We start from the raw sequence: 21,192 nt of genomic DNA, 5'->3' as shown, positions 1-21,192 counted from the left end.
GGTACATCTCCCATCTCCTCTCTCCTCTACATTTACTCTTCCTCTTGCACAGATGACAGCGTTGCCCAAATGTCCACCACCACAGGACAAGGGGCCTCTTTCCTCCGGCTTCTAATAACTTAAAATATATATAATTTATTTAAAAGAGAGAGCAAGCATGAGGTGGGGGGAGCGCAGAGGGAAAAGCAGACTCCCCGCTGAGCAGAGAGCCTGACATGGGACTCGATTCCAGTACCCTGGGATCATGACGTGAGCCGAAGGCAGAGGCTAAAACTGGACTGAGCCCCCTAGGTGTCCCTCAGCTTCCAATAATTTCTCCTCATGTCCCTTTAAAGCTTCTTCAAGGCTTTGGGCTGACTAACAGCATCCTCAAGGCACCCCTGTCTTCTGTCCACCATTCAATCCCAAAGCCAATGCCACATATTTTCAGCTTTGTTACGCCCACACCCACTTCCAGAACCTAAATCCCACTGCTAAACAGATCACCTAAATTTAATGGCTGAAAACAGTAGCTATTAATTTATTATCATCTGTCATGGTTCTTGGGTGAACTGAGCTCAGCAGCCAGTTCTCGCTTGGGGACTCCACACAGCTGCAGTCACATGCCAGCTGAGGCTGAAGTCACCTGAAACATCTCCTTCCATCTGGCCTTGGCTGGAACACCTACACACAGCCTCTCTGGGGCCCCTTGACTTCTACACACAGCATGGTGACCAGGTTCTAAAAGCCAGCACTCCAAGAGGACCAGGTGGAAACTGGTCCTTACAACCTGTGGCCTCGGGAGTTCTGTAGCATCTCTACTGCTGCAGACACAGGCCTGCCCGGGTTCCAGGGGAGGGAACAGAGACCCCAGCTCTCAATGGGAGGAATGTCATTGTCACATTTCAAGAGTAGCATGTGGAGAGATTCTGTTGCAGCCGTCTTAGAAAATGTAATCAGCCACACAGTTTCTCCCTCCTATGAATCGGTAGCTCTTACCTATTTGTTTTCCTGCCCCCTTTCCTGCTGTTTTGCAGGCATTCTTGTGTATTTTTCTAGAACTTACTCCCTAGTCTGTTTTAGATGTTGGGAATATCTTCTCCCGATCTGTTCTCTCTCTGATAGCTTCATTGTGATCTCTTTTTTGAAATAGAAATTCTGAGGGATCCCTGGGTGGCGCAGCGGTTTGGCCCCTGCCTTTGGCCCAGGGCGCGATCCTGGAGACCCGGGATCGAATCCCACGTCGGGCTCCCGGTGCATGGAGCCTGCTTCTCCCTCTGCCTGTGTCTCTGCGCCTCTCTCTCTCTCTGTGACTATCATAAATAAATAAAAATTAAAAAAAAAAAAAAAAAAAAAAGAAATAGAAATTCTGAATCTTAGTGTTGTTATATTTATACTTCTATTTATGTGTTTTTGAGGTGAAATTGATATAACATATAATTAGCCACTTCAATTTAACTCAGTGTACAATTCAGTGTATTCACAGTGGAGAGTAATGACCAGCTCTCTCTAGTTTCAAAACTGTAGATGTGGTTGTAGGGCTTCAATTTTTTATTTTTATATTTTTTAAGATTTTATTTATTTATTTGAGAGAGAGCAAGTGAGAGAGAGCACAAGTAGGGGCAGGGAGAGGAGCAGAGAGAGAGGGAGAAACAGGCTCTCTGCTGGGCAGGGCGCCCAATGTGGGGCTCCATCCCAGGACCTTGGGATCACGACCTTTGCCACAGGCAGATGCTTAATTGACTCAGCCACCACATGCCCTGGGCTTCAATTTTTTAATTTAATATTTTGAATAGGAAATACGTACACATAGTTCAAAATGAGAACAAAACCCAAGGGATATTGAGGAAAAATACTGCCTCCTCTTTTCCACCCACCCATCCCCCAGCCTCCCATAAGCCTTGTGCACTGTTACCAGTTTCCTCTCTCAGCAGGAATGGCAATTCTACACTATGCTGCACCTTGGTTTTTTTTTTTCATAGAAGATATACCTTGAAATCCATTCTTCCAGCGGCAGCTACATCCTGTTATTACCAAGTCATCTATTGATAGCACATAAGCTGATTGCAATCCAGCCTGCCTCCAACAGCTCTGCAGTGAATGACCTCATAAATATGTTATTTTGCACATGTGCAAACATATGAAGATAAATTCATAGCAGTGGAATTAGAGGACCAAAGAGTATATATCCTTGGGTGGCTCAGGGGTTTAGCGCCTGTCTCCGCCCAGGGCATGATCCTGGAGTCTCAGGATCAAGTCCCACATCAGGCTTCCTGCATGGTGCCTGCTTCTCCCTCTGCCTGTGTCTCTGCATCTGTGTGTGTGTGTGTGTGTGTGTGTGTCTCATGAATAAATAAATAAAATCTGGGCAGCCTCGGTGGTGCAGCGGTTTGGCGCCGCCTGCAGCCCGGGGTGGGATCCTGGAGACCCGGAATCGAGTCCCACATCAGGCTCCCTGCACGGAGCCTGCTTCTCCCTCTGCCTGTGTCTCTGCCTCTCTCTCTGTGTGTGTCTATGAATAAATAAATAAACTCTTAAAAATTAAAAATAAATAAATAAATAAATAAATAAAATCTTAAAAAAAAAAAAAAAAAAAGAGGGGCAGCCTGGGTGGCGCAGCGGTTTAGTGCCGCCTGCAGCTCAGAGTGTGATTCCTGGAGACCAGAATCGAGCTCCACATCAGGCTCCTTGCATGGAGCCTGCTTCTCCCTCTGCCTGTGTCTCTGCCTCTCTCTCTCTCTCTCTCTCTGTGTGTCTCTCATGAATAAATAAAGTCTTTTAAAAATAAAAATAAAAGAGTATATATGATTTTAATTTTGCTAGATATTCCCAAATTGCTCTTCACTGGGTTGTACCACTTATTTTCTTACCAGAAATGTATGAGACACTCTTACATACACCAGAAATGTATGAGAGGAAGTCAGGGACACTGTCTCCGAAAAAGTATCATTTAAACGTGGAGAAAGGGCAGCCTGGGTGGCTCAGCAGTTTAGCCCTGCCTTCTGCCCAGGGCCTGGTCCTGGAGACCTGGGATCGAGTCCCACATCAGGCTCCTTGTGTGGAGCCTGCTTCTCCCTCTGCCTGTCTCTGCATCTCTCTCTCTTTTTGTGTCTCTCATGAATAAATAAATAAAATCTTAAAAAAAAAATAAAAATAAACGTGGAGAAAGTAATGGCGAGAGTCCTGGAAAGATCTGTGGGAAGAGTGGTCCACAGGCATGGAAACAGCAATTGCAGAAGTTCCCACAAGGGGTGCCTGGGTGGCTCAGTCTGTTAAGTGTCCAAGTTTTAGTTTTGGCTCAGATCATGATCTCAGGGTCATGAGGTTAACCCCCGTGTCAGGCCCTGTGCTGGACATAGAGCCTGCTTAAGATTCTCTCTCTCTCTCTCTCTCTACTCCTCCCTTCTTTCTCTCTTAAAAAAAAAAATAGAGAAGAAGAAGGAGTTCCCACAGGTGATCTCCTGGTATGTTTAAGGAGAGGGGTTGGAAATATGATGGCTGCATATGGTGGGCCATTGTAAAGACCATGCTTTTATCTTGAGTGAGAACCATTGCTATTGGAAAGTGTGAGCAGAGGAGTGACATGACCTGACACAATCCTTTGATGTTACAACTCTGGCTGGTGCAGAGAAGAGATTGAGAGAGAGTGAACAGGAGTGGAAGCGTGGAAATGAGGAGACCACCCAGAAGACAACTGCTGCAATTCAGGAAAGATCAGTGGAAGCTTACTTAGGTCAGAGCAGTGGTGACAGAGGTGGTGAAGTGTGCAGATTCTGAAATTTGAAGGTAGAGTACAAGGGATTTGCCGATTGACTGGATATGGAGAATGAGAGAGAGAAAGCTGTTAAGTTTTGGTCTAAAAGTTTTGGCTTGAACAATTTGAGAGACGGAATTGCCATCTACTCACATGGGGAAGACTGAAAGAGTAATTTGGGGGTAGAAGAATTCAGTTGCTTAACTTGGTTCATTTTATTTATTTTTTATTTATTTAATTTTTTTAAAAAAGGATTTTATTTATTTTTGAGAGAGAGCACGAGCAGGGGGAGGGGCAGAGGGAGAGGGAGAAGTAGGCTGAGCAGGGAGCCCAACATAGGTCTCGATCCCAGGACCCTGAGATCATGACCTGAGCTGAAGCCAAAGGCAGCCGCTTAACCAACTGAGCCACCTAGGCACCCCTATTTCCCATTTTTCATTATGAATTGTCCTTATTTACATTTTCTCTTTTTCCTGATTTTTCTTGTCAGATGTCTCTCTAGTGTTTTAATTTTCTTCAAAGAACCAGCGATTGTATTTCTCACTGAAGCCTGATCTACATACAGAAAAGCACATGACCTTTCAGGGGCACAACCATACAACCAACGCCTAATGGAGACACAGCATCACCAGCACCCCAGAGCCCTCCTGCTCTTTCCAGGTACCATTCCCCCTCCCAGTCCCCAGGAGTAATGCTATCCTGGCCAAAACTAACTTTTGATTTGGTTCATTTTATTTATCATATTCTTTGTTCTTAGCCTCTGTATACCCTCTCATTTCTCTCCTTTATTTTTACTTTTGTCCATCTTGCTGGCCTCTTGCATTGAACACATGTGTTTTCTGTCTTAGTTTCTGGTAAATGTATTTAAAGTTATAAATTTCCCTACAGTACTATTTTAACTATGTTCCACCAATTTTGGCATGTGGTGCTTTATTGTGATTCATCTGTATGTCTATGTGCTGCCGAAGCAAGCACGATTCATCTGTATGTCTTTTCTTTTTAAGATATATTTATTTATTTGAGACAGAGAGAGAGTGCAGAGGGGAGGGGCAGAGGGAGAAAGACTCTCAAGCAGACTCTGTGTTGAATGGGGAGCTGCATATGGGGCTTGATCCCATGACTCTAAGATCACAACCTGAGGGGAAACCAAGAGTCCAGCACTTAACTGTACCACCCAGGCACCCCTCATCTGTATGTCTTTTATGATTTCCCTTACAATTTTATTTTTCAAGTTTTATTTAGTCGTATTTAAAATTTCTATACAGGGACACCTGGGTGGCTCAGTCAGTTAAGCATCCGATTCTTTGATATCAGGGTCATGAGTTCAAGCCCCACATTGGGCTCCATGCTTGGGCGTGGAGCCTACTTAAAAAAAAAAAAAAGTAAAAAACTAAAAACTTCTGTACACAGATCTATGCTTATATTTAAGTCAATTTGAAATTTATTTGTTATTTTATTGCTCCATGCTCTGAAAACAATCATCAAAACAATGTTGATGGTTGGGAATCTATCAAGGCTTCCTTGCGACCTTGCACATGATTAAGTTTTGTGACCCTTCCCTGTTTCTCAATATATCTTCTCTTTATGAGGTATAAAAATTTGCTTTTATTCATTATGTACAGCATATTAATTGTATTATTGGAATCCTCTCTATTTTTGCTTACTTTTTGGTCTGACTTCTGCTTAATCTCTATATTTCTAAGACTATGTGATAAAATCTCTATTCCAATTGTTGACTTATCTCTTTCTCTCTGTAGTTTTATTACTAATTGCTTTATATCTTTGGAGCTTATAAGAGAGATATACTCATATTTTCTTGATTATCTTTCCTTCTGCCATCTCTCTGTCCACTAGGAAGTTTTTCTTTTTTCTTTTTTTAAAGATTTTATTTATTTATTCATGAGACACACAGGGGGAGAGAGAGGCAGAGACACAGGCAAGGGAGAAGCAGGCTCCATGCAGGAAGCCCAATGTGAGACTCGATCCTGGAACCCCAGGATCATGACCTGAGCTGAAGGCAGACGCTCAACCGCTGAGCCACCCAGGTGTCCCGGAAGTTTTTTATATTAAAATTGTTCCTTTGGTGTTGCTTTGGTTGATATTTGCCTAGGATATATTTCATTTTCCTTGTGTTCCCCCAACTGTTTATTATGAAATATTATACCTACTTAGAAAATGCATAAAACATAAATATACAACTTAATTATTATAAATATTATACTCATGAAACTACCACTCAGGCAAAGAAACAGAATATTTCCAGTACCCCAGAAGTCCATTTGCTGCTCCCCAGTCCCAACCCTATCCATAGGTAAAACTATTCTGATTTTATGGTAACCATTTCCTTACTTTTTTGTATAGTTTTGTCACTTGGGTATATATTCCTAAACATCATAGTTTAATTTTGCCTGTTTTAAATGTTATATTAATATATTTAAAGGTGGAGCACTTGCCTGGCTTAGTTGGAAGAGTGTACAACTCTTGATCTTGGGGTTGTGAGTTTGAGACCAATGTTGTAGAGACTATAAATAAATAAAAACTTAAAAAAATACATATATGGGGTGGCTCAGTGGTTGAGCGTCTGCCTGCAGCTCAGGGCATGATCTCGGGGTCCTGAGATCGAGTCCCCCATTGGGCTCCTTGCAGGGAGCCTGCTTCTCCCTCTGCCTGTGTCTCTGCCTATCTCTGTGTCTCTCATGAATAAATAAATTAAATATTTAAAAAAATAAAAATAAAAAATATGCATATTTAGAGGTAATATATTTAAATACGGCTTGTTTTGAAATTATATCATAGGAGTAAGTATAATCAGTATTGCTGCATTACCTGTGATTCATTCACTTTTGTTGCTATAAGTACTTCATTTTTAAATAAACCAAAATATTTTGTATCCATTTTACTGTTGAGAGACACTTGGATTGTTACCAGTTTGGGACTATTACTGAGAATATGGCTGTGAACATTCTTTTTTTTATTTTATTATTTTATTTTTTTATTTTTATTTTTTTTTGTTTTGTTTTGTTTTTTTTTTTTTGGCTGTGAACATTCTTGAAAATGTTTCAGGGTCCACATGATGTTGGATTTTTAATTTTTGTCAAATCAATAGATGCACATTCTGCATATGGTTTTTAAATTTTAGGCTAATATAGTGAATTAATACCAATTAATTTTTGAAAGTTTTTTTTTTTTAATTTTTGAAAGTTAAACAAACCTTGCAATCCTGGGAGAAATCCCACTAGAGTATCATATGTTATTCTATTTATAAATTGTTGGATTCAATTTGCTAAAATTTTTATTTTTATTTATTTATTTTTTTTTAATTTTTATTTATTTATGATAGTCACAGAGAGAGAGAGAGAGAGAGAGAGAGAGAAGCAGGCTCCATGCACTGGGAGCCTGATGTGGGATTCGATCCCGGGTCTCCAGGATCACGCCCTGGGCCAAAGGCAGGCGCCAAACCGCTGCGCCACCCAGGGATCCCAATTTGCTAAAATTTTTAAAAGAATTTTTGCATCTCTCTATATCTACCATTCATGTCATAACGGGTATTGGTTTACAGTTTTTTTCCCTTATAGTATCTTTTTCTGGTTTTAGGAGCTTCCCCACTTACTTTTTCTCTACATGGGAGATGCCAATTTTCAGATCACTACATTGCATAATGCAGTGATTCAGCATTATAAGCTATAGTGCTGTTTCTACACCATAGAATGGCTTCCTTCTTGGTGTCTTCTGATGGACACTTTCTCAGTCTGGTTTTCTAGTTCATTAATTCTTTCTTTGTATGCATTTTCCTATTGAACCTTCCCTTTCCAATTAGTTCTTTGGTTTTTTATTTTATTTTTCTTAATATTTATTTATTTATTCATGAGAGACACAGAAAGAGAGAGGCAGAGACACAGGCAGAAGAAGAAGCAGGCTCCATGCAGGGAGCCTGATGTGGGACTTGATCCTGGGACTCCAGGATCATGCCCTGAGCCAAAGGCAGACACACTTAGCCACTAAGCAGCCCAGGCGTCCCAGTTCTTTGTTTTTTTAATAACTGCTAATTTCCTTACCTATTAACAATAGTCTGTGTCTTTGATTTTTTTTTTTAAAGTAGGTTCCACACCCAATGTGGAGCCCAGTGCAGGGCTTGAACTCACAGCCCTGAGATCAAGACCTGAGCTGAGCTCATGCGTTGGATGCTTAACTACCTGAGCCACCCAGCTGGCCCTAGTCCACCTCTTTGGTTTTTGTTTTTAAGAATTTTTACTTATTTATTTATTCATAGAGACACACAGAGAGAGAGAGAAGAGGCAGAGACACAGGCAGAGGGAGAAGCAGGCTCCCCATGGGGAGCCCGATGTGGAACTCAATCCTAGGACCCCAGGATCACACCCTGAGCCAAAGGCAGACGTTTAGCCACTGAGCCACCCAGGTGTCCCACTTTCTTTCTTTCTTTCGTAGCCTCCAAGTCCAACATGGGGCTTGAACTCACAACACTGAAATTAAGAGTCGCATCCTCTTCCTGCTAAACCAGCCAGGTGTCTCAGTGAGCAGTTCTGTTCTAGGGGCCTCTTCACTTGGATGTAATCGCCTGGTCCTTAGGGAAGGGAGGAGGAGAAGGGGACAGTTGGGATGTGGCTGTCCTCCAACACGAGCCTGTGGTCTTCTGCACGGCCAGGCATCCATACCTCCGCACGCTGCTCCTGCACCCCCAGCACAGCCAGCAGAAACACCCTGGGGTGAGAAAGGAGTACAACAACCCTTCCCCAGCCTCCCCTCCAGCCAGGCCGACGCCCTGGTCTGCTCCAAGCTGCCATCCCCTCCTGTCCTCCAGCCCAACCACCTTCTTCTCCTCTTGCATGTCTCAGTTTTTAGCTTCTCAGGCTCCTCTACATCCTTGTCTACCCTGGCCTCTCTGGGGCTGGGCTGCATGGTGTACACGACAGCCTCAGCCCATTGCCTGGAACACTTGTGGTGGATACTGTCATCCCGGACTTTCTCCAGATCAGAATGGAAATTCAGAGGGGTTACAGTATTTGCCTGCAACTACACAGCGGCTAAGGGAAGATCTGAGGCTCATCGGTTTCCCTCTGCCTGCGGAGGCTGTAACGCCCGCCCTTTGGAGTAGTGTGTCCCCAGAATCAAGAAGTGTGGATGAGAGCTTTGCTTCAGCCATTTCCAACCCCTCGGGATCCTGGGACAGACAGAGGAACGGGCTTGTTGCTGATTTCCAGGAGATAGTCCCCTTTAAGTCTTTCGTCCTTTTGTCTCATGTATCTCTTTTTATGGAGGTTTAAATTATTTATACTGTTTTGTTTGAAAGCTAAGCACATTGCCACTCATCGTGGGGTAGAGAGTGGACAGGCAGACTGGACTGTGATTTAGAAAAAAACAAAACAGGTATCCCTGATCCTGGTACCTTGGATTTTTTTTTTTTTTTTAAATTTATGATAGGCACACAGTGAGAGAGAGAGAGGCAGAGACACAGGCAGAGGGAGAAGCAGGCTCCATGCACCGGGAGCCCGACGTGGGATTCGATCCCGGGTCTCCAGGATCGCGCCCTGGGCCAAAGGCAGGCGCTAAACCGCCGCGCCACCCAGGGATCCCACCTTGGATTCTTTTGGTGCAGTGTGTGTGTGTGTGTGTGTGTGTGTGTGTGTGTGTGTGTGTGTGAGAGAGAGAGAGAGAGAGAGAGAGAGAGAGAAAGACAGAGAGACAGAGAGAGAGAGACAGAGGGAGAGACAGAGAAAGTTGGTTAGGTGGTTGTCATAGCTGGATTTATAGCCTTTGGAAACTCTTTCTTTCTTTCTTTCTTTCTTTCTTTCTTTCTTTCTTTCTTTCTTTCTTTCTTTCTTTCCTTTCTTTCTTTCAGATTTTATTTATTCATTCATGAGATACACAGAGAGAGAGGCAAAGATTAATCTGCCTCCCTCCCTCTGCAGGGAGGAGGGAGGAGCAGGCTCCCTGCAGGGAACCCGATGTGGGACTTGATCCCAGGACCCTGGGATCACTCCCTGAGCTGAAGGCAGACACCCAACCGCTGAGTCACCCAGGTGCCCCTGGAGACTATTTCTGTACCTTTCAATTTCTTTGTAAAATGAGCATGTTACCTCTCAACATTATATGGTTGGAAGGAAATTGCTGATGTAATGGATTTTTTTAAAGCATAAAAAAAAAGAGCTCTTATAAAGAAAGCACATTATACATAAATAGGGTTAATTTCTAGCCAAAACCAGAGTCAGCTGTTTATATAAATATTATAGATCTAAATACTTAGCTTCCTCAGAGGCTCCTTGTCTTAGAAGGCTGTGCTTTATTGTCCTTTCAAACCACAACCTACTGAGTCTATGAGTAATGAGAAAACCTTTTTCTTTTCCAGTTGATTTATTTAGGATGATTGAGAAATATGACGGCAGCCAATGGGGTCCCTACCTCAGTTCTCTGCCTGCTTACTGCTGTATGACCATACATTTGGGAAGAGAACATTTAATTAGAGCATTGCCGACCAACCTATTATGACTACTCATCTTAAAACTTTGCACATATCCTTTTACATGGCCAGAGGAGAGGGGGTGAGTGGATAAAATGAATAACGTTGGGTGACTGGGAAACATGTACAGATGACTATTACAGGCTCAGAGTATAAACCAGAAGGTTTAATGAGTGTTAAGAGTTTGAACTGAAGGTCTCATTCCTGCAGAGAAGAATGTGGGCACATTTGTAGGTTAGGATTAAATTCAAACCCCAAATCCCAACTCTCCCATGAGTTGATCTGCCTGGGAACTCAAATAGTCAGGAAGGTAGCAAGTGAGGGGAATAAAAATCAAGTTCTTAGTTCTTACTTTCCTTTTGAGAAAATTGAAGACAGAGTCCCAATTGAAAAGGGAAAAAAAAAAGGAAACAAACCTTTTAAAAAAGATAAGCAGCTTTCGCTTCTCAGATTGCTGAGTGGACTGAGCCTCACATTGCTGCCAAGTAACCTCTTCAGCTATAAACTAAATATATCATCTTTTCTCTTTTCACAAAGTGTATCTTCTCATTGAAGTGTACACATTCTTGGCTGTGTTGCAGGTATGACCTAATTTTGATGTCAAGTGTGTGGGAGAATCAACTTTTAAAGCAGTGCTTCCAAAAAAATTAAAAAAAAAAAATAAAGCAGTGCTTCCAAATCTGGGATGTTTGCAGTAGGAAGGATGAATTTGGTTGAATCCACCACTTAGAATGCTCCCTTGCTATCGATAGAATTCCAATTCTTTTTTCTTTTTTCTTAGTTAATACTTAGTCCATTTCTGTTTGTTTTACGTGTTATAAGGGGTATACAGTTCTGTGCTGAAGAGCATGCGGTTTGGAGCTAGATGTTCATGGATTTGAATCCTGACTACACTACCACTCATTGACTGTGACCTTGACTAAATTACTTAATCTTGGTATGAGTCTCTTGTGGCTGCTGTAGCAATAAGCCGGGTGACTTGTGAGGGACCTGGGTGGCCCAGTTGGTTAAGTGGCTCACTCTTGATTTTGACTGAGGTCATGATCTCAGGGTCCTGGGATCAAGCCCTGTATCAGGCTCCATGCTGAGTAGGAAGTCTGCTTGGGATTCTCTCTCTCCCTCTCCCTCTGCCCCTTCCCCAACTGTCATGTGTGATTTCTCTCTCTCTCTCAAAAACAAATAAATAAATCTTTAAATAAAACTAAATCAGATGATGTAGAACAACAGAAGTTTTGTATTCATTCTTTCACATTTCTAGGGGCCAGGAGTCCAAAATGGGTATCATTCTGGCTGAAAAAATCTAAGTGTTGACCAGGCTGTGCTCCTCCCAGAAGCCCTAAGGGAAAAATTGTTTCTTGCCTCTTCCAGGTTCTGAAGGTTTCTGGTGTTCCTAGGCTTGGGGTTGCATCCCTCTAGGCTCTTCCTCCAAGGCCACACTGCCATCTGCACATTTATATGTGCTGTCAATTCTCCCTCTGCCTCCCTTATGTAAGGATACACATGACGGCAGTTAGGGCTAATATTGATAGATTAGGATAATCTCCACATCTTAAAATCCATAACGTATCCACAAAGACCCTGTTTCCTTATAATGTAATATTGACAGGGCCCAGGGATGAAGACCTGGTATGGTTGGGGGGGGCCTTTTTTTAAGCTCCCCACAACCTCTCTGAGTTTCCTCATATGACAACAGTAAGAGTGCCTATTTTACAGAACTGTTGCAAGGGTTAAATGAGACAATGAATGTGGAGTGCTTAACACAGATCTTGGTTTTGAGTCCACACTCAATAAATATCAGCTGCCATCATCACTACCCTTACCATCATCATCACCAACATCTACTTAAGTTCTTCTCCTCTCTTGGAGAGGATGAAAAAAAAATCCAGTTAGTACAGAATGCTGAGATAGCAGAACCTGGAACACTTTAGAACTCATCTCCTCTGACATATAGATCAAAATCTGAAGTCTAGAGGCATTGACTTGACCATAACCTCACAGCTAGAATAAAACAGATTTATTTCATTGTATTGATTAATGGATTGGTTGATTGATAGTAGGGTCCACACCCAGCATGGAGCCCAATGTGGGGCTTGAACTCATGACCTTGAGATCAAGACCTGAGCAAAAAAAAAAAAAAAAAGACCTGAGCCAAGATCAAGACCTAAGCTGAGATCAAGAGTCAGAGGCCCAATCAACTGAGCCACCTAGGTGCCCTTCATTGTAACATTTTATCTTATTTTTAAGAAGATTTTATTTATTTATTTGAAAGAGAGAGAGAAAACACACCAGCAGGGGGAGGGGCAGAGGGAGAGAAACAAACAGACTCCCCACTGAGTGGGGAGCCCAATGAAAGGCTCGATCCCAGGACCTTCAGATCATGACCTGAGCTGAAGTCAGACACTCAATTGACTGAGCCATCCAGGTGTCCCTCATTGTAACATTTTAGATACTATGACTCTGTTATCTGTAGATAGGAAATCCAAAGGAAAGGGATGATAGGGGATCACTTAGCGAGAGAGAAGAGAGAGAGAATATTCAATGAGTTTGTTTCTGGACCCATGAGAGCATGGCTTTATTAGTATTAATATGATGTTGTACCAGACATTGTGCTTTACACTTACGCCTCCTTTGAATCTCACAATGTGAAGAGTGAATTAGGTAATATCTCCATTCCTATTTTAGAGGTGAGGACACTGGAGGTTATATGCTCAAGGGCACATAGCAAGTGTTAGAATTAGAATCCAAATAGTAGGACTGTAAAGACTATGTGCTCTCAACCTCTCCCTACTCACTCCCTCTTCCTAGTAGATGCTTGCTCAGCATAAGTTATGTATTCATCTCAAGTAGTTATGCTATAAGTGAAAGTAAGAAAATGCAATTTCCAGGAGATGCTGTTTGAGCTGGAGCTTTGTAGAGGGCTGTGTCCTTAGGGTAGTCTCCTTGGACTGGGGATTTGAGAATCGTGGAAACAGCAGGGTTATTTGAGATATCCTGACCCTACTGAGCACTGTTCAGCTGTGGGCATTGTGTTCCCAGCTCTCCATTTTGCCCAGATCCTCCCTATTCTCATGTCCTAGGCATCGTTCCTGGCGGCTGGACTCTCCAGAGCCGTAGGAAGCCCATTTCAGGCACCATGTTCTGCCCATGTGTTCCGGGGCCATCTGTCACTGGCACAGCAATTCCCAGAAACAATAATTTGGTTTCTTTAATCATGGCTTTAAGACCAAGTTAATTGATACAAGGTTGTTCCTAATTAGTAAAAAATGCCTGTTACAGAAAAATGATGTGTACATAAACTGCAATTCAGAAGAGGGGAATCTATGCAGAGTATTTTTATCTGGCTGAAATGATAGATCCCCAGTCATGACCAGGGGAAACAGCCAGACATGCTGATTATAGCTGACTGTGTCTACTATGAGCCAACAGCTGATTAAAACAAAACCTTGCACTAATCATTGGGAACTAAGGAAACACAACAAATTAAAATTTCCCATTCTCTTTAGTTTTTACGGAAATACCAAATATCAGTGTCTGGTTCTCAATTCAGTACTTGTGCATGGATTGTTTGGTATTTACTATGGGGTCCTCAGGGTCAGGGTGATCTTAGCAATGGTGCTAATTTGCAGTGTGTTGCATATGTTCCTTATAAACTGATACTCATTTCAATATAATTGAACATTGGAGGAAAAGAAAAAAAATGACACCAATTCATCTTGTTACTGCCTTCAGGACTTCAGAAAATGTGGTCTAGGCAGAGATTCCTTTTTTTTCCCTCAAGCCTTCTCAAGAAGACTAGAAACTTTTTGTCAAAGGCATAAGCTTTGTTGTACTCAACATATTTTTTAAATTACCAATCTATATTTGTGTTAATATTCTGCAGCATGATGTTGACTATTCTAGACAGTGTCAGAATTCACTTTTTGTATTAATCTGGTTTTTGGAGATGTCCAGGAGTCATTTGGATCCAAACGTTGTCAGGTTCAGTTTTCTGAACTGTTACACATGCTTTTTAAAATTTTAATCTTTGTTGGAATAAGACTCACTTCTCCCAGCAGCTCACTCCCCTATTTCCCATTTTATATTTGTTCCAACTAATCTCATTAGCAAAGAATTGGGGCAGTCGAGCTTGTTAGGATTAATGGTGAAAGAGAAGTAAAGAGACACTGAATTCAGGCTTGAGGAACTTTTCAGAGAATAAGAAGCATGGGTTTTATGACATCTATTTTGGCTGATTTTCTTTTCCTTCCTTCTGGCTTCTGGGTAGTTGAAGCCACCAAATAAAAATCGGTCCTCAGCAAACTGGAGGCTTGCTGTGCTCATCAGTTTCCTGACCAGGAGGACTAACCTGGGCTAAAGTATCTTCCAGCTTTGATTCTCTGATTCCAAATAACCTCAGCAGAAGTCATGTCATTGTATATTAATATTAATGAGTTAGATCAGATTGCATCCTTAGTACTCACTGAAAAAAAAAGAGCATTTATTAATTTGTCTCCAACTCTGTATTGTTATTTATAATACAGTGTTCAATACAATCTGTACACACATACTTATATCAAATATTCATTAATATTCACAAGGACTTTGTATTAAAAAAGCAGATATGTTCCAGCTTCAGCATAGGTTCGAATATATAAGCATTTCCTATTTTTAAATGTGCAACATGATCCAAGAGTAGAGTACATGTGTTACCTGACCTTGGTTAAAATAACCAGAAGATAATTCTCTTATGGGCACGGACAGTCCTGCAGAGGACTGTGGTCTTAATTCTCCCTACATTTTCATTAGTGCAAGTGGTGGCATGTGGCAGTTTTGAATGAATATAGACTCTCTTGAGTCAGGGAGGCCAACTGTTGGGCCAAGATGCAGTGACCTTTCACAGTGCAGGCTGTGGGACCAGGGCATCTTAAAACCAGGTCAGAGAGAGGATTATAGCTTATGGCCTCCCGCCCACTCAGCCCCTCAGGCTCGCCCAGCTGCCATGGGTGAGTCCTGGTCCCTCTGATCCAGCTCCTGACCCAGCCTGCAGAGGATTACTGGTAGGATCACAGCTGGGATGCCTTTGGACAAATACCATTTTTAAATGATGAAACATCTTCTAACAGGGCAGTGTAGAGAGTAACATAACGGCTCTCACCCATGTACCCATCACCCCTGCTCTCTGAACATTTCCATCCTTGTGTCTTTCCACCTCCCCCACCAAGAAATAAAAGATTACAGAGACAGTTGAAGCTTCCTGTGTCTTGTTTCCTAATTCCATTCTTTCCTCTCTCCCAGGGTAACCTCTATCCTGAATTTGTTGACATCATTTCCCTGGGCAGGTTTTCCTTCCTGACTATGCAGGAATGTAGTTTCTAGGCACTAGGGAGTTCATCTTCACATTTTCAAACTTTATGCATAAATGGCATTGTGCTGCACAAATTATTCTGAAACTCTTTTTTTTTGCTCACCTTTACGTTTTTGAGATTTAGTCATTGTGCTAGCTGTTCACCGATTCCTTCTCAGTCTTGTGCCCACCCTCCTATATTGTTTGTATTCCTCAAGCTGCTTTGCCAGTTGGTTTCCCTCTGGGTTCTGCCAGTAGGAGGTGTTGAGAGGAGGAAAGAAGTCTTTGTTTTCCTTTTTCTTTTGCTCTTTCCCTTCTCCTGGTGTTTTTTCCTGATGCAGCTGCCTCTACACCCCGGGCTCCAGTCCTGGCTTTTCCAAGTTTTTTGAACACTCCCTCCTCATTTTTTTCTCCCAGTGCTAGGAGTGCTAGCACCTTTCTGCAGTTTCTAGTCTCCGAATTATCAACCCTTCTTCTTTTTTCCTCTTTAAGCATGCAACATCTACACAACCAATTCCTCTATTAAACCTCTTGTGCTTGGCATGACTGCCCCATGGTAGTAGTTTCTAAATGGGTCCTGACTGTGCAGATGTGTTCAATGTAGCTCTGGTCCATTAATTTTCGTTGCTGGGTAGTATTCCCTCCTATGACTCTTTCACAGTTTATTCATCCATTCTCTTGTCGATGGGTGTTTTGATTTTTCCTTCTGGCAAACAACAGAAAGACCCCATTCTTGGACCTGTTCCCTCACTTACTTGTACAAGAGTTTCTCTAGAGTATCTACTGGAATACTGGGTTACAGGGCTGTGCTCATCCTCCATTTACCTGGCTGCTAACAAATTTTCCAAAATAGCTGTCCCATTGCCTTTCCTTATACAGCTGGGTATTTTTATGCTTGCCATTACTGGCAATTTGATGGATTTGGCATGGTATCTCATTTCCATGATTTAAGTGTCTCTCCATTCTTTCCTCTGTGAATTACCTGCTCATACCCTTCTGTACATTGTTTATCTGTTAGGCTGCTTGTATATTTCATATTGGTTTATATTATTATAAACTGATTGGATTTCTTTATATATTCTAAACACTGGTTATATGTATTATATGTGTTGCATATATTTGTCCAGTCTATGGTTTGTTGTTTGCTTTGTTTCAGGGTGATTTTTGTTGAATAGAAGTGTCTTTTTTTCCCTATATTATAGTCAAGTTCATCAGTCTTTTTTTTTTTTAAGATTTTATTTATTTATTCATGAAAGACACAGAGAGAGAGAGAGAGAGAAAGAGAGAGAGAGAGAGGCAGAGACACAGGCGGAGGGAGAAGCAGGTTCCTTGCAGGGAGCCCGACGTGGGACTTGATCCCAGGACTCCAGGATCACGCCCTGGTCTGAAGGCAGCACTAAACCGCTCAGCCACCCAGGGATCCCAAGTTCGTCAGACTTTTTTGTTTAGTGTTTTTTGTTTCTCATTTTTTTTTAAAGATTTTATTTTTATTCATGAGAGACAGAGAGAGAGAGGCAGAGACACAGGCAGAGGGAGAAGCAGGTTCCATGCAGGGAGCCCGACGTGGGACCTGATCCCAGGACTCCCGGATCAGGCCCTGGGCTGAAGGCGCCGCTAAACCGCTGAGCCACCGGGGTGCCCTGTTTCTCGTTTGAAATATTTTTCTTGGGGATCCCTGGGTGGCTCAGGGGTTTAGGGCCTGCCTTTGGCCCAGAGCGTGATCCTGGGGTCCTGGGATCGAGTCCCACGTCCGGCTCCCGGCATGGAGCCTGCTTCTCCCTCCTCCTGTGTCTCTGCCTCTCTCTCTGTCTGTGTCTGTGTCTATTTGTCATAAACAAATAAATAAATCTTAAAAAAAATTTTTTCTTCATTGGGGGTGCCTGGCTGGCTCAGTTGGTGGAGCATGAGACTCTTGATCTTGGGGTTGTGAGTTCGAGTACCACATTGGGTCTAGAGTTTACTTAAAATAAGGTAAATGAATAAGTTTTTAAAAATTATTTTATTTATTTATTCATGAGAGACACACACAGAGAGAGAGAGAGAGAGAGAGAGAAAGAGAGGCTGAGACACAGGCAGAGGAAGAAGCAGGTCTATGCAGGGAGCCTGATATGGGACTGACTTGATCCCCAGTCTCCAGGATCACGCCCTGGGCCGAAGGTGGCGCTAAACTGCTGAGCCACCCAGGGATCCCCAAATAAAATATTTTAAAAAATATTTTTCTTTATTTGAACATCATAAAGTATTTTATATTTTCTTTTTTTAAAGATAGATTTATTTATTTATTTATTTATTTATTTATTTATTTATTTATTTATTTATTTTTATGAGAGCAACACATAGAGAAAGAGAGCATGAGCAGGGAAAGGGGCAGAGAGAGAAGCAGGCTCCCCACTGAGCACAAGGAACCTGCTGTGGAGCTGGATCCCAGGCCCCCCCGAGATCATGACCCAAGCCGAAGACAAATGCTCAACTACTGAGCCACTCAGGTGCCCCTTTTTAATATTTTCTACTAAAATATTTGAGGCTTTGTTTTTCTGATTCGGGTTTGCATTCCACCTGAAATTTATTTTTTATGTGATATAAGGAGCACATTTTTAACTATATAGTTTAACAATTATTCCAGCATCATTTATTATTATGTATAGTTTACCATTTTCCCATTGATTTGTAATGCCAATGCTTTCATATGTTGTATTACCATATGCACATGGTCTGCACTTTATTCTGTTCCATTTCTGGACTCGCATATTCTTGTGCCAATGCAACAGAATTCTAATTAGAATGATGTCATAGAAAATCCTGCTAATCTAACGGGCACATCCCCACATCTCATTCTTAAAAATTGCCATGGATAATCTTGGCTTCATTCTAGCATATGGATTTTTTAAATGGACATGGAATAGATTTATTATTTAATTGTATCATTACCTTGTCAAATTCCATGAAAAATCTTGTTGAAGTATTCATTGAAATTACATTGTTTATAGATTAAACCTGGAGAGGATTGACAACTTCATAAAATTTCCTTCTTGGGATCCCTGGGTGGCGCAGCGGTTTAGCACCTGCCTTTGGCCCAGGGCGCGATCCTGGAGACCCGGGATTGAATCCCATGTCGGGCTCCCGGTGCATGGAGCCTGCTTCTCCCTCTGCCTGTGTCTCTGCCCCCTCTCTCTCTGTGTGTGACTATCATAAATAAATAAAAATTAAAAAAAAATTTCCTTCTTGTCTAAAAATAAGGACTATCTCTCCCTCTACTTTTTGGTGATTGAGTGAATTCTAATTTTAATTTGTTTTATTTTAGTTCCAGTATAATTAACATACACGGTTACATTTGCTTCAGGTGTACAACGTAATGATTCAACAATTCAATACTCAGTGCTCATACAGTAATGTACTCTTAATGTGTTTCACCTATTTCACCCATCCCAACACAGACCTCCCCTCTGTAGTCTTTCCTTTCTTTTCTTTTCTTTTCTTTTTTTTTCTTTTGTTTGTTCTGTAGTCTTTCCTTTCTTTTCTTTTCTTTTCTTTTCTTTTTTCTTTTCTTTTTTCTTTCTTTCTTTCTCTCTTTCTTTCTTCTTTCTTTTCTTTCTTTCTTTCTTTCTTTCTTTCTTTCCTTTCTTTCTTTCTCTTTTCTTTTTTTCTTTCTTTCTTTAACTTTACCCGCAACATAGGGCTTGAACTCACAACCCCAAGATCAAGAGTTACATGCTCTACCAACTGAGCACCAGGTACACCTGTTTGTTTTGTTTCTTAAATTCCACACATGAGTGAAATCATATGGGATTTGTCTTTCTCTGACTGACTTCTGTCATTTAGCAGTATATTCTCTAGTTCCATCCATGTTGTTGTAAACAGTAAGATTTCACTTTTTTATGGCTAATATTTCATTGTATTTCTTTATCCATTCATCAGTTAATAGACATTGGGCTGCTTCCATACTTTGGCTTTTATAAATAATGCTGCAATAAACATAGGGGTACATATATCCTTTTGAATTAGTGTTTTTGTTTTTGTTTTGTTTTGAATAAATAGCCAACAGTGGAATTACTGGATCATATGGTAATTCTATTTTTAATTTTTTGGGGGTAACTCCATACTGTCTTCCACACCAGCTGCACCAGTTTGCATTCCCACCAACAGTGCATGAGGGTTCATTTTTCTCTATATCCTTGCCAGTACTTTTTATTCTGGTATTTTTTATTTTGGCCATTCTGACAGAGAGAGTCAGAGACACAGGCAGAGGGAGAAGCAGGCTCCATGCACCGGGAGCCCGACGTGGGATTCGATCCTGGGTCTCTAGGACCGCGCCCTGGGCCAAAGGCAGGCGCTAAACCGCTGCGCCACCCAGGGATCCCTAATTGGCTATTCCTAATGAAAAGGAACACTTTGGATTTTTGTATATTGATCTTGTATCCAGAAACCTTATTAATTGTAGTGTGCATGTGTGCATCACATTAATAGATTTTTTTTTGATGTTGTTATTTTCTTGCATTTGAGGGATAACCCAATGGATCCATGGCTAAATTTAATTTTCTAGAACTTGACAGCTTTTAAAAGGTGCCTTTGTATAAAACCTGTAATCTGAGGAATTGAATGGCTCTGCAGAATGACTTCAGCTATTAAAGGGGCAAAAGGCTTATGCAGGGCTGGTTATTATGGCGGTGAAACCTAGAACAGGCTTACCTGTCTCTACTGACCCTTCTCTGTATGCCTTAGGTTAATTTCAGTGTTGATTTTCACCACATTCCCTTCACTCAGTTTTAGATTCTTTTTAGATTGAGCTCCATTGAGAGCTCAAACAATATTACTACCATCCAGGTTTTTGTAACTCTCCATGGTGCTTATCTTAGTACTTACACAAAAAGCTCCAACCTATGAAAAACTTGGGTGTCTACTGATGAGTTGATGAGCTTCTGCTCATTAACCCATTGGAACTTTATTTTTATTCTGGCTTTCAGGAAGCTAAGAGCTGCGTGTTGTGCTTAACGGTGGCACATCCTCTGACCCTCCTTTTTAATGTTACTTTTCTTTCTATGCTCTGTGCTTATTCATAAAGCCTTTCACTCCCACCATATAGCTTCTTCTTTTTTATTCTTCTTATTTTTTATTTTTTATTTTTTTATTTTTTATTTTTTTTTTAAGATTTTATTTATTTATTCATGATAGTCACACACAGAGAGAGAGAGGCAGAGACACAGGCAGAGGGAGAAGCAGGCTCCATGCAGGGAGCCCGACGTGGGATTCGATCCCGGGTCTCCAGGATCGCGCCCCGGGCCAAAGGCAGGCGCCAAACCGCTGCGCCACCCAGGGATCCCAATTCTTCTTATTTTTTAAAAATGAATTTTACTCCTGTTGATGCTATACAATTTTGTTCCTTGTATGCGCCCATGGAATTTATGTCAATCCTTTTGTGCACAGGTGGAGTTTAAATTCTAAATAAAATGAGGGGCACCCGGGTGGCTCACTGGTTGAGTATCTGCCTTTGGCTCAGGGCATGATCCAGGGGTCCTGGGATGAAGTCCTGCATCAGGCTTCCCGCAGGCAGCTTGCTTCTCCCTCTGCCTATGTCTCTACCTCTCTCTGTGTCTCTCATGAGTAAAGAAGTAAAATCTTAAAAAACTAAGTAAAATGAGAAAAGTTCAATAAATGTTGACCGGA

The sequence above is a fragment of the Canis aureus genome, chromosome 3 (genome assembly GCF_053574225.1).
Source record: "Canis aureus isolate CA01 chromosome 3, VMU_Caureus_v.1.0, whole genome shotgun sequence".
NCBI lineage: Eukaryota > Metazoa > Chordata > Mammalia > Carnivora > Canidae > Canis > Canis aureus.
The sequence above is the reverse complement of the archived record's forward strand: the minus strand, read 5'-3'. Positions refer to the sequence as shown.